The 14550-nt window shown below is 41.5% G+C and overlaps 1 protein-coding gene and 1 non-coding gene across 2 annotated transcripts in view; both read right to left on the bottom strand.

Moving 5' to 3' along the window:
• Positions 1 to 14550, bottom strand: part of PRKG1 (protein kinase cGMP-dependent 1) — a 1377090-nt gene that overhangs the window by 1342335 nt on the left and 20205 nt on the right. The gene's annotated exons all lie outside the window — the stretch shown is intronic.
• On the bottom strand, positions 14060 to 14166 carry LOC132542664 (U6 spliceosomal RNA). The gene has a single exon (XR_009553632.1). It is a non-coding gene; the product is annotated as a U6 spliceosomal RNA (small nuclear RNA).

Here is a 14550-nt window from a genome sequence, read left to right as displayed (position 1 = left end):
ATGGATGGATGGATGAATGGATGGATGGATGGATGGATGGATGGATGGATGATGGATGGATGGATGGATGGATAAATGGATGAATGAATGAATGAATGCTTTTACCTTTACATGGATGTGTGCTTCACTCATGACCATCAGCTGTACGCTCTCAGTTACTCACTACTTGTGCATCTGTGGATGTTTGGAACGGATGGCCTTGATGGATGGAGATGGGATGCTTTCTGGTAGTTAGATTACAGGGTGATGACTACTCTATCACAGCCCAGAGTCAGTAGGAAACTCTATTAGAAAGGTACTCCGTGAAGCAGTTACAGAAGCCAGACCTTCCACCTTCTACACCCCACAATGATCCTGGGTCCATGCTCCCAGAGGGATAAAGAATAGGAAAGTTATCAGGGGAGAGGATGGGATATGGAGCTCTGGGGGTGGGCAGTGTGTGAAAATGTACCCCTCTTATCCTATGGTCTTGTCAAGGTTTCCATTTTATAAATAAAAAAAGACAAAAAAAGAAAAAAAGAAAGGCACTCCTTTCATTTCAGATTAAAGTCAAAAGAATACTCTTTTCTTAGTGATTCTACACATTTTCCCAAGTGAACACAAATCCTTTGCTGTGTAAATAGGAAAGAAAATATACAATTATTTCAAAATACTATGCCATGTGTTTATGTACAACCCTCCACCCCACCCTACCCCCACTAGATGACTCAGAGAGAGTTTCTATGGTCTTCAAAATGACCCCTGAGTCATTTCATGATGCTGAATTCACCTGTGAATTCACATGATTTGAAATAGGTTGCAAGTCTCTCTCCAAAAGACACCTTTTCCATCCAGTCCCCATTAATTGTCTTTTTTGTTATGGTTCAGTAAAGTGATTGTAGAGGAAAAACACTCTCCCCTCTAAGGAGGTTGTCAGCAATCTTTGGAAATCATTTTCATTGACCCAATTGATGGTGGAATAGTAAAAGTCAAGATGACAATAAACACCTCCCCCCGCGGGACATGAGGCAATCATAGCTCTGTCCCATAATGCCACAGCCATCACACAAGATAAACAATTGTTGAACCCTGCATGTTCATAGTTCCAAAGTGAGAAAAACTTTCAAGGATTATCAGTGGAGTTGGTTCTGCCCCTTGTAGGAATTTTGGAAATTGTGGGCACTTGGTTACCTGGCTGTGCTACAGTCCATAGTAGAGTCCCAAACAGTGCAATCCTGCTCAATTACTAATAAAATTAACTGCAGAAAAAGTGGCCAGAATTCTACAGTGGTTAGAGCAGACTTGCAAGAATGAGATCCCAAGTTTATTCCCCCAGCTCTGCATATGCTAGTGATGCTCTGGTTCTCTCTCTCTCTCTCTCTCTCTCTCTCTCTCTCTCTCTCTCTCTCTCCGCCCCTCTGTCTGTCTCCCCGTCATTATTAGATATTTCAACAAAAAAAGGATTAAAAGTTTCTACAATCCAAACAACTTCAAATCTCCCACTGACTATGTGTGTAAAAAACTTCACCTGTGATTACTGAAGCCCAGGAGGTAAATTTGTTTTCTATATAAACAGAATATTTTTTTACATAATGATAAATTAAGTTTCCAAGGAATGCAACTACCATGATTATTACAAGGAGCAATATTTTGTTTGGTTAGAAGCTTCACTGAGATTTGAGAATCATTTTGGAACACTGGGTCACTGGACATAGACAACAACTGGCAACATTAGGATAACCAAGAGAATAGGCCAGTACTAGTATTTGCTTTCAGATGTTACATAAAGTGATTCTAGAAAGTGGTAATAGCATTTCACAGTCTCAATTTACTGAGAAGTTTGTTTCTGTGGTCATCTCCAACTTGGAGAATCCAAGCTTTGCTTATCAAACCATACAATACCTAATCATATGCTAATTCCCTTAGTTTTTTCTTTATGTTATCATTGGGATGCTGTGTGTACATACACATAATTATGTATACAGATGAGATACGTCACCTGTAAATTTAATTTCATAATTAGAAAGCCCTAGAAAATATCTGACAGGATTGTGTATACTAGAATTGGAGACAGGTGCTTTTGTTCAACAGAGTGTCGAGATCTTGATGTTGATTTCTGACATAATTATCAATCATTACAGCACCTTGTCCTCCATAAATCTAATTAAGATACTTTAGAGGGGCTTGGCAGTGGTTCACTTGGTTGAGCATATGTGCTACCATGCTCAAGGGTCCAAGCCCCCAAGCCCCATCTCCAGGGGAGAAGCTTGAGGAGAGTTGGCATACTATTGCAGGGGTCTCTCTTTCTCTCTCCCTTTATATTTGACCCTGTTGGTATGCATGAGACCCCTTCTGTTTCATTGGTTTAATACCCCCTGCTTAACACTGTATTCTATTTATATAACCACTGTATTCTATTTACATAACCACTGTATTCTATTTACATAACCACTGTATTCTATTCTATTTACATAACCACTGCAGGGCATTGGTTCAATCCCCACTGGTTCACGATATGTTTTTGCCCCGCCCCCTCTCCTTGTCACACTCTGATTTTCACCAGTCACTTTTCTCTCCACCCTCTCTGTGTCGCATCCTGTTTCCACCCTACTTGGCAAGTATATATAAAGACAGCATTGTGAGTTTTAGGGTACTTTAGTTTAGTTTAGCTTAGCTTGGTATAGATTTTGCTGCGTCCTGCATGAATAAAGAGATACTGTGTACAACCTAGCCATGAGTCCCTGGTCGTCTGTTACCCGCCCATGAAGCCAGCTCGGCGAAAACAACATCCCCCTTTCCTCTCAATTTGCCTCTGTTATATCAAACAAAAAGAAAAAAAAATAGGACTAGGGAGATAGCATAATGGTTATGCAAAGACTTTCATGTCTGAGGCTCTAAGATTCCAGGTTCAATGCTCAGCACCACTAGTGCTTGGCCATTCTCGTGTGTGTGTGTGTGTGTGTGTGTGTGTGTGTGTGTGTGTGTGTGTGTGTGTGTGTGTGTGTGTGTGTATCTCCCTCCCTGTATCTCTCTCATCAACACTGAAAAAAAATTTTTTAAAACATGAAAGTATATGCAAAGAGACTGTCATGCCTAAGGCTCCTAAGTCCAGGGTTCCATCCCCCACACCACACTAAGCCAGAGCTGTACAGTGCTCTGGTGTTTCTCTCTGTGCCTTTCTCTTTCTGCATCCCTCTCATAAATAAAATATTTTAAAAAATCAAGACAGGAAAAAATGGCAGCCAAAGATGGTTGATTCTTTCTATAGCCACTGAGTCGTAGCAATAATTCTGGTGTCAAAGTTTTACAAAAGATATATTGATATTTCCATCCAAATAGTAAATATAGATCATTACTAATACAAGATAACCTTAACTGTTATTAATATATATGGTAATACCAGTATTAATAACATATAGATTATTACTAATACACTGCTAAAGTCTAAAACTTGGTGGAAGACTTAGTTTTCTTCACTGTCTGGAACTCCCCATCTACCGCCTAAGCTCCCCCTCTCTTTTCCAATGTAGTACAAAAGATGGACATAGAAAAATCTCACAAAACTGGAGTTAGGGACTGACTGCTCTACCTGATGCAAACACCTTTTACAGATCCCAACTGCTAAACTAAAGAGCCCTTACATATTGAAAGCAAACTATACACAGATAACCAGGCAACTCTGTGAATAGGAAAAGATATCTGCACATCACATGCTTGATAAGCAATGGATATCAAGCATTTAAACAAAACTGGTACAATGGGAGTCGGGCGGTAGCACAACGGGTTAAGCACGTGGTGCAAAGCACAAGGACCGGCATAAGGATCCCAGTTCAAGCCCCCAGCTCCCCACCTGCAGGGAAGTCACTTCACAGGCGGTGAAGCAGGTCTGCAGGTGTCTGTCTTTCTCTCCCCCTCTCTGTTTTCCCCTCCTCTCTCCATTTCTCTCTGTCCTATCCAACAACCACAAAATCAATAACAACAACAATAATAACTACACCAACAATAAAAACAAGGACAACAAAAGGGAAAATAAATAAAATTTTAAAAAAGGTTTTTAAAAAGTGGTACAGCTTTCTAAAAGAAGTAAAAATAACCCAATAAAAGTAAACCTAAGAACTAAGTAGACAGGGTCTTTTTAATATTTTATTTATTTTGATGAGAGAGATACAGAGAAAAAGCCACACGTACACCAGATCACTATTCATTTCTGGTTTATGGTGATGTTGGGGACTCAACCTGGGGTCTTGGAGACTCAGTCACCAGAGTCTTTTGCATAAACTATCTTTATGCTATCTCCCCAGCCTGACAGTTCTCTATAAAAGAGATACACATAGGCGAGTCAGGCGGTAGTGCAGCGGGTTAAGCGCACGTGGCACAAAGCGCAAGGACCAGCATAAGGATCCCAGTTCGAGCCCTTGGCTCCCCACCTGCAGGGGAGTCGCTTCCCAGGCAGTGAAGCAGGTCTGCAGGTGTATATTTTTCTCTCCCCCTCTCTGTCTTCCTCTCCTCTCTCCATTTCTCTCTGTCCTATCCAACAACAACAACATCAATAAAACAACAAGGGCAACAAAAGGGAATAAATAAATTTAAAAAAGAGAGATATACATGTCTCATATGTCTCACAGACACAAGATGAAATGCTCCACTTCACGGATCAGTGGATATGTAATTTAAAAATCTACACTGAGAAACCATCTCACACCTGAGAGAATTTTCTATATCAACAAACCAGGAAAGGTACTGGAGAGGTTGTGGAGAAAAGGGGCTGTGCTCCACAGCTCGAGGGAAAGCAGATTGGTGCAGCTCCTTTGGAAAACTGTATGGAAAGTCCTTAAATAAAAATGAGAGGGTCTTATGATGCAGCAAAATCAATCTTAGGCCTTTAGCCAAAGGAATTAGAATAGACATATACAGCCCTGTGTTCATAGCTGCATTTTCACAACAGCCAAAGAGTGAATGCAGCCTAAGTGTCCATCCACAGGTAGACTGGCTAACATGTTATGGGAAATATACTCCTCGGAATATTACTCTGCAGTCAAAAAGATTATATTGTATCCTTTGGGACAAAATGGATAGAACTGGAGGTGATTGCAAAAAAGAGACAAAAGACAACTACCAGATGGTTTCAAACTCCTATGTGGAATTCGGAGATCTGATACATAGGAACTTGAAAAAAAAAACAAACAGAGCAAGGAAACTGTTTCTGAGAAACTGCTTGTGAGAACTCTGGTCGTTATCTTAGGAGGTGGGAGGGTTAGGTGATGGGTGTGGTGTTAGAACTATACCCCGTAATCTTACATTCTTATCGTCAACTATTAATCACAAATGAAAAAAAAAAAAAGAAAAGGAAGAGCAGCAAGAGTTTCTGACAGGTTAACCTTTCCAAAAAGCCCTCAATGAATCCACAGTAGCAAAACATTCTTAAGTTCCCTATATAACAAAAAAGGCAAAAACATTCCGGCAGTCTGGAATCTTAGATGAGGTATGTTTGAGAATTAAACATGTTTACACAGAAATACAACACACTATAAAAACATTTTTAAAGTCATCTTTGAAAAATCATAATCACCTTTTCTTTAAAATTGTATAAAAGTCACCAATAAAAACTACTTAGTGGTTTCATACTGTTTCTTAAATGTCGCACAAATGCTTTAGAGAAGTATAAGTTCTCTGTGGTAGTAATACAATTTATATTATAGACCATAGTAACAAAAACCCTCTAGTCAGACTACAAACTCTGTGTGTACCTTAGCATGTAGTAAATGTGGGAGAACCATTAAAATTCTATTTAAAATATGTTAATGTCAGCTACAAAAACCAGCCCATATCTAAATATAACTGTGCTGTTTTAAAGTATACGACTTTAATTGACGGAAGCACTTAGGCCTTTTTGTAAATACCCTGCATTTTGACATTACTGACATGAATGTTTCTCTCTACTGCAATATACCAATTTGAGGTTTATTCTGCATGCTCCCTGTAACTCCAAAGAAACAATCTGCCAAAATGATAGGTAAGTAAAGTGTTGAAATTACAGCATAAAAGTTTACGTCCCCCTAAAGTTACAGGTAAGAAAACTACAGCCTGTGGAAATGAAAATCACTAGTTGCCTCTTATTTTAAACTTAATTTTGGTTTCCTGCAGATGTTACAAAACTCATACCAAGAAAACAAGAAAGTAGAAACCACTATCAATTTCACATATCAATGACATTTGATGGAAGCTCAGGAGACTAATACTTTGGGTTAAGCCAATGTGCTATAAATCCCTTAAAATACATGAAAATGGGAAAAGAGAGGGGAAGAGTAGACAAAAAAGGCAGGTGTAGAAAGAACATAAATACCATTAACTGTTTATAAGATCCAACTGACGAAGGGGCCTGTGTCTGTTCATATTCAGCACAGGAGCCTGTGTGACCTCTGAGTCCCTGTCAGTCTGAGCTCACAGTCCCTGGTCACAGCTGGAACATTCTAGGCTGCACTCATGTCAGGACCCGTCTTCCTCGAGGGGCAGAGCAGGCTGACCAGCCTCCCTTCAGAAAGTGGGGAGTCCCCACCATGGCTGCTCTGCTGTTAGTATGCTTCTAATTCTGCTTCTTAAAACCCCTTCTGTTTCATTTGGTTTAATCCCCCCTGCTTAACACTGTATTCTATTTACATAAACCACTGTTAACTAAGCACCACCCTCCCTCCAGGGCATTGGTGGTTCAGTGGTAGAATTCTAGCCTGCTCCACCCCCTCTCCTTGTCACACCCTGATTTTCACCACTTTTCTCTCCACCCTCTCTATGTCACATCCTGTTTACACCCTACTTGGCTAGTATATATAAGGACAGGTTTGTGAGTTTTCAGTTTAGTTTAGCTTAGCTTGGTTTAGATTGTGCTGCATTCTGCATGAATAAAGAGATATTGTGTACAGCTCAGCCATGAGTCCCTGGTCATCTGTCTCCTGTCAGTGAAGCTCAGTCCAACACTCTACAGTGAGGGCAGGTCCTGGAGAGGCCACAGGAGGGATTGTGCTGACATTTCTGATGGCAGTGACCAGTGATGGCGGAGAGAGGGGTCTGTTAGAGGTCTAGCCCCATATCTGCATGGGAATCCAAGGATTCCCTGAGGTAGAGCCCCAGATGATGGGGTGGCCTGACATTGACCAAATGGCCATCCTTAAGTGAGTCGGTCTCTTGCCCTTATATCCATCTTTTGTAGACCCTCCTTTATCTGATGAGCCGAGGCTTTCTCCAAGTTGTTAATAATGACAATAATATGATGTTGTCAAAAGAGGAGATATATCTTGCTTACTTTGTGTAGTTCCTTGAGTTGATAGATTGAGGGAAGTGAAGTAGGGGGCGGAAGAGGAAGGTGTCTAGGCCTCAGTAGCTAATATTTAATTAGTCTGTGGTGTCTTCTTTAGGCATTTCTACTTGCTTGCCTAGCTTATTAGGTGTAAGTCTAATCATAGTGGACTATTGAGCACTTTTACTTTGAGGAATACAATTGCTCCTAACTTATGGGTATGTGTAAACATGTACCAAGTCTCCTAGGCTCTAACCTAAATCTAGGGTCTGTAACTCTGCTAGAGTGTGCCATTTGAAATAGAATTAGGTATTCCCATAGGTTAGGAAAAGTCTCACCAGATTATTGAAGTTGGAAGGTTGGAAGCTACTCTCTCCCCAATGCAGTTTACTAGTCCTATTCTCAACTCTCACACCATCTTCCCAGACAATGTTTTTTTTTTTCTACCTGCACGTTAGTTATCGAGCTGAAGCAGACACTACTAAAGACACGGGCTGCTAGGAACATACCAAAAACAGACTTCCCAGCTTCTTTCTACCCTAATATCTGCTAGTCTCTTCTGATCTATTCCTATTTCTTGGTTCCTATTTATTAAATATCTTGTCCTGCTTTATATTATCCTGCCTGTCAGCCACCAAGTTGCTGATGCTACTATGATTCCATCCTGACTTCCCTGGGCAGACGCCCTCACCTATGTGTCCTGGAGCCTCCCCTCCCCAGAGCCCTGCCCCACTAGGGACAGACAGACACAGGCTGGGGGTGTGGATCCACCTGCCAATGTCCGTGTCCAGCAGAGAAGCAATGACAGAATCTAGACCTTCTGCACTCAATAAATACTTTTGGTCCATACTCCCAGTGAGGGAGAAATGATGGGGGGAAGGTGACCAGAGGGCTCTGAACTCCAACTCCATCAGGACCCAGAGAGAGAAGAGGAAAAAGGGAGGGACATTAGGATGTAGGAATAGGTGTGGGTGTGACTGGGAAAGAAACAGAAGATGGGAACCATAGGGGAAAAAAAAAAAAAGGACAAACAGCTTCCAAGATGAGGCGTGTTCAGGGTGGTATGACCACAGACAAAAAAAAAAAAAAGGTGGGGGTGGGGCAAATATGTTCAAATACAGGCAGAGTTGTAGAAATGATAGTTAACCCATATCTACAACATTATGAGAACTGCTGTAGTTTCCAGAGGATTCCAGAGGAATGTATGAACTCTGGTGGTGGAGTTATACCCCTGCTATCTTGTCATTTTGTAAATCAATAATGAACTTAAAAGAGAGAAAAGAGATTTTGGTTATTTTAAGTCACTGACTTAATAGTAATTGATTTCATCAGTCCCATGAAACTTATTGTTTCTCCAAATGATCTGTACACTTCCTCACCCCGACTTCCCCAGAACAGCTAATTTGTGAGAAAGTTGAGAAATGTGTCCAGTAATGCGACTAGCTCCACAAAAACGTCGGCCTGCACCTCAGCTTGAAGGGCCACGGGGTGTCTGAATGACCCGAGGGTTTCCACACTGCTGGTTCCCTCTGCATCCCTGTACACTTGCTTTTGTGAGTACTCAATACAGTGCTGGGGCCCGAGAGTCAGTCAGCAAGCCTCTGAATGAACACCCCACTCGCCATGTTAGAGCTGAGGCTTCATCTGTGTGGAACAGTTCCTGCCTGGAGGCACCATGAGAATCCAGGAGATTGCAGATAAGAACAAGTTAGTAGGAGTCCGGCGGTAGCACAGCGGGTTAAGCGCAGGTGGCATAAGGATCCCGGTTCAAGCCCCCAGCTCCCCACCTGCAGGAGAGTCGCTTCACAGGCGGTGAAGCAGGTCTGCAGGTGTCTGTCTTTCTCTCCCCCTCTCTGTCTTCCCCCCCTCTCCATTTCTCTCTATCCTATCCAACAACGATCACATCAATGACAACAACAAGAATAACTATAACAATAAAACAACAAGGGCAACACAAGGGATTAAATAAATAAATCTTTTAAAATATATTTTTTCTTTATTTACTGGATAGAGATAGCCAGAAATCCAGAGAAAAGGGAGAGATGGATAAGAATAGAGTGAGAGCAACACCTGAAGCCCTGCTTCAACACTTGTAAAAGCTTTCCTCCTACAGTCGGGGACTGGGGCCTTGAACCTGGGTCCTTGCACACTGTCACCATTGTCACACATTGTCACTAGGCATGCCACCACCCAGCCATAACTATTCTTAGTCTTCTAAATTTCATTTATTTATAAAATATATTTATTTATTTATTTTTATCAGAGCATTTCTTTTTAAAAATTTTTTGTATTCATTTATTTATTTCCTTTTGTTGCCTTTGCTGTTTTATTGTTGTAGTTATTATTATTGTTACTGATGTCGCTGTTGTTGGATAGGACAGAGAGAAATGGAGAAGGGAGGGGAAGACAGAGAAGGGGAGAGAAAGACAGACACCTGCAGACCTGCTTCACAGCCTGTGAAGTAACACCCCTGTAGGTGGGGAGCCGGGGGCTCGAACCTGGATCCTTCCACTGGTTCTTGTGCTTTGCGCCACATGCACTTAACCCGCTGTGCTACCACCCGACTCCCTAGCAGGGCATTTCTTAGCTCTGATTTATAGTGGTGCAGGAGATTGAACCTCTGGCCTTTGGAGACTCAGGCTTCAGAGTCTACTTGCATAACCAGTATTTACCCCCCCCAACCCTGTAGGGACAAATCTGACATTATCTCTAGAGGACCAGAATGAAAACTGAAGCGGGGGGGGGGTGGGATATGGCTGCCATTCACACTATGTTTGTGACAGTATTTTGGTAAGACATCAGTTGTAGGTGGACCTTCCTTGACCACTCCATAGAGAGAAAACCAAACCTCAAAGAGGTTAAACAACACTGCTAAGCTAAATATTAGAGGCTTTTAACTCCAGCCTGTTTGATTTCACAGCCTCTGCTCTCAGCTTTATGCTACACAGCTGTGCATACTCATTGTCTAGAAAGGAGCAAAGCAAAGACTCAAACATTCCCTCCAGGCTTTCTGAGATAATGACTGGATCACACAGTGTCAGCCATGGTAAGGCATCATTGACACATCAGCATCTGCTTGTGCTGAATTTGTATAGAATACTGAATTTACATGGCATAAAAGGATGGGAAAGTAAAGGAGGAAGGAACCAGAGAAAGTCACTGGTTAATTCTTTGCTGTGAAGGAAATGAAGACTAGCAAAATCAGCCTCTTCTGAGAACTCATTACAAATGCAGATTCTGAGAGCCCTCCTCAGACCAACGCATTCAAAAACCACAATTAAGGTGATACATCTACCTACCAAATTGTACAAAGGCCAAAGTTTATTCAACCTAGAGAACACAGAGTTGCAGAAGGGAGACTGTATACGGCTGTATACAAGAGTGCGAAGTTTCTAATATGATAGGTTATTAGGGAAAGGAGTATGAAATGTATAGAAGGAAAAGGAAAACAACACCGTGAATGAGAAATGGGCAGAAAGTATATAGCTTATGTCAGAGGGCCAGCCATGAATCAGGAAATGACTCTAAAATTAGGGTCAGAACTATTTCGTGTGTGTGTGTGTGTGTGTGTGTGTGTGTGTGTGTGTGTGTGTGTTGGGATAGTTAATTTACTAAGGATCATACATTTACTAAGGATCATATAATGGAGAAGAATTTTCCTCAACAAATGGCATTTAGAAATCTTCAGGGTACATGCAAAGCATGAGGAAGAGCCTAGATGATTATGAAAGACCATACATAAAGTCAAGTCAAGTATCCAATATAAGATCTGAAACTAAAAAGTGCATTGAATAAAACATAGATGATATACTTTAGCATTGTTGATATTTTTTTTTTGTTGCAGGGGGAGGCTAGAATCCAATGATAACAAAAGAAAAACTTAATAAATACTAGAACATCAAATAAGAAAGGTTTCTGTACAGTAACAGTAACCGACACAAAAAAATTCTGCTGACAGCCCAATGACTAAAAATAGATACTTGTTAACTATACATAAGACAAGAGCTTACTATATAGATCAGTGAGTCGACTGAGAACTGAGTTTGGAGTCAGCAATATAGGAAGAATCAACCCTTTCCTTGCTCAGTTAAAAGTCATCACGTATTTGGTGAATGAAGTCAGAATAAGCAAATAATGATCAGAGCTAGCATCTTACTGAATCACTGCCCTCTATGCAGCACTGCTTTAAATCTCTCACATGGCTGGATTCCATTAATGTTCTGGTCAACCTTACAAGCCTTCGACAGTTGAAGAAGCTTAGACACTGGATGCTGCAGGATAGCGCCAAGCTAGTCATAACAGAACATGGCTTCGAGTCTCCCAAATACAGCAAATTTCTTTCCGTATTCTAGCTGGTTACAAATGGAGAGTTTGTTGTCCTGGGAGAAATAAAATCTGCAGTAGTGTTTATCCATCTTAAAAGTTCAAATACAGAGGAGGACGGGCAGTGAAATGCTCAAGGACCCAGGTTCAAGCCCCCAGTCCCCACCTGCAGAGGGAAGATTCACGAGTGGCGAAGCAGGGCTGCAGGTGTTTCTCTGTCACTCTCCCTCTCTGTCTCCCCTTCCTCAATGTCTATGCCTCTATCCAATACAAAAAGCTTCTCCAAAATACAAATAGCCAGAAAAATAGTCAAGCTGAACAGTACACTGATTTGCCATATCACCACCCAGCTAGAACCTGGCCCCCTCTGCACTGAGAAGGCTTTGGCGTCTGGGTCTTTTCCTCTCTCTCTACCTCTGTCTTTCTCTTTCAGTGAGAGGGAAATTAAAAAAGTCATCTTGGAGTTTTGAAGTCCTTGGGAACATCAAGAAATTATGACACATGGACACTAGAAGTTCACAAACATAGATTGTGACGTGGAAGAGCTGGTCTAGACATCAAAGTCGAATTAAATCACTCTTCACCCTCCGGCCTTTAGACTTGTGTCAGGTCAGGCTAATGCCCTGAATGGAAGTTGTAAGAGCTTGGCTCACGGCTCGCATTTGCCAGCCATGCTGATGGCTGATGACGGTGATCTTAATTTAACCCTTTGCACTGGATACGGATTAGGGTGTTTGCGCCTGATGTTGATGGATGTTACCTATAAAGGCCGGGGGGGGGGGGCAGCAGAGGTGGAGGCCAGCCAGGGGAAGCTAGTAAGTGGGAGGGGAGCCGGCATTCCCATGGAGTCTCTCTCTCCCTCTGTCTGTCTGTCTCCTGTCTCTCCCTCTCCCCCACTGGCTCCCTGTACTTTCCTTTCATGTGTTAGGGTCTCACTTCCCTGCACCTCTCTGTAGCCTGACTTTAGGCCTAACGCTTGGCCCCCTCAAACAACAACTTGTAATTTAAACCTCCTGCATGATCAGCAATAATTTAAATCAGTGCAGGAGGTGGCACAGCGGATAAGGCATTTGACTCTTGGGCGTGAGGTCAGGAGTTTGATAGCTAGCGTTGGGTGGGATTTACACTCTGGTTCTCTTTCCCCTCCTGTCCATCATTAAGAAATATTTTAATACATTTACAAAGACCTCACCTGAAAGTCTGCAGCTATGTATGACTCTGCTGGATGTTAAAAGATAAGCCCACACCCTTTTAATAGATTAAACAACCAATGGGGAATGAGAGAATGGAAACAATGCTTTTAGGCTGAAAGGACAGAGAACACATCTGAAACACACAGGGGAAAATCTGTAAGTAAAACGGATGCCTAACAGGCTGGCACCAAGTGGTACCTTGGTGGCATGTACATCTTACAAGGGTGAAGGACCTGGGTTCAAACCTCACCTGCAGGGGTAAACTTCCAGAATGCTGGGAGACGGCTGCAGGTGTGTGTCCCTTTTTTTTTTTTTTTTCATTTCTATCACACTCTGCTTCTCACATAGTCAATCCTTCCTAGGACTGTCATTTCCCCTCTGTGGCCTTGATCATTCAGTGCTATTCCCTCCCTCCTCTACAGCCCTCGAGTTCAACATGGTGGGAACATGACAGGGTTTAAGCACATAAGATCTCTCTCTCTTTTTCTCTCTCTAGCTCCCTCTTCCCTCTCAATCTCTGCCTATCAAAAATAAATAAACACTTATTTTAAAAAGTAGTTAAAAATAAAAACCCCAGGGAGTTGGGCAATAGCACAGCAGGTTAAGCACACATGGTGCAAAGTGCAAGGACCGGCATAAGGATCCCGGTTCGAGCCCCCGGCTCCCCACCTTCAGGGGAGTCGCTTCACAGGCGGTGAAGCAGGTCTGCAGGTGTCTGTCTGTCTCTCCTTCTCTGTCTCCCCCCTCCTCTCTCCATTTTTCTCTGTCCTATCCAACAACATCATCAACAACAATAATAATAACTACAACAACAAAACAAGGGCAACAAAAGGAAATAAATATAAAAAAATAAAAATGAAAGCCCCATAGAAACTGATGTTTCTCTCACATATCCATTTTCCCACTGTTCCATCTCAGAGATGTATCAAAGTCCCAATTTAGTTCACTGCTTATCTAGCTTTAGATTTTTTTTTAGGAGGACTAGAATGACAAGCCATAGGGGATTCAATCCCAGTTTCATCACTAGCAAACCCTATGTCTTTCACTAATCACATTCATTCTGATCTTCTAGAGTGTGTGTGTGTGTGTGTGTGTGTGTGTGTTCCTTTGTAATTAATGACTTGTTTTTTTCTAAACACAGAGAATGAAGAAGGATATATCACAAAATCCTTTCTTGGCATGCAGTTTGTTGATTTTTTTTTTTTTTTTAAACTGAAAGAAACGCATTTATTGAATTTTAATCAGGAACAAAGTACAAGTTAAACTTTACAAAAAAAATATGGAACGCTTCACGAATTTGCGTGTCATCCTTGCGCAGGGGCCATGCTAATCTTCTCTGTATCGTTCCAATTTTAGTATATGTGCTGCCGAAGCAAGCACTTGTTGATTTTTTAAAGTAAACTCTAGAACTAAAGGATTTTTTTTTTAATTTCAAGTTGTTAAGCCTTTCCTTATGACAGACTTGCTACAATGTTTACTTAACATCTTACACTCCTTCCTGATGCACCATGAATACATGTGGAATATTTCTTGTATGCAATGTCTTTGGAAAGAACCTATCATGAATCTATATTATAAATGTGAAAACTCACCTTCAGAGAGATGTGTTTTAACTGTCAAGATACTTTCTCAATTCACAGATCATTCCTTCTTCTATAAAACTGGGCCAAAAATTCTGAGAATAGACTTCTTTCTCTATAAAAACTAGTTTCACTTTTTGGTTTCAACTTCATGATGAACTATCTTTAATATGTTTGATTCTGA

The sequence above is a fragment of the Erinaceus europaeus genome, chromosome 1 (assembly GCF_950295315.1).
Source record: "Erinaceus europaeus chromosome 1, mEriEur2.1, whole genome shotgun sequence".
Taxonomy (NCBI): domain Eukaryota; kingdom Metazoa; phylum Chordata; class Mammalia; order Eulipotyphla; family Erinaceidae; genus Erinaceus; species Erinaceus europaeus.
The sequence above is the reverse complement of the archived record's forward strand: the minus strand, read 5'-3'. Positions and strand labels throughout refer to the sequence as shown.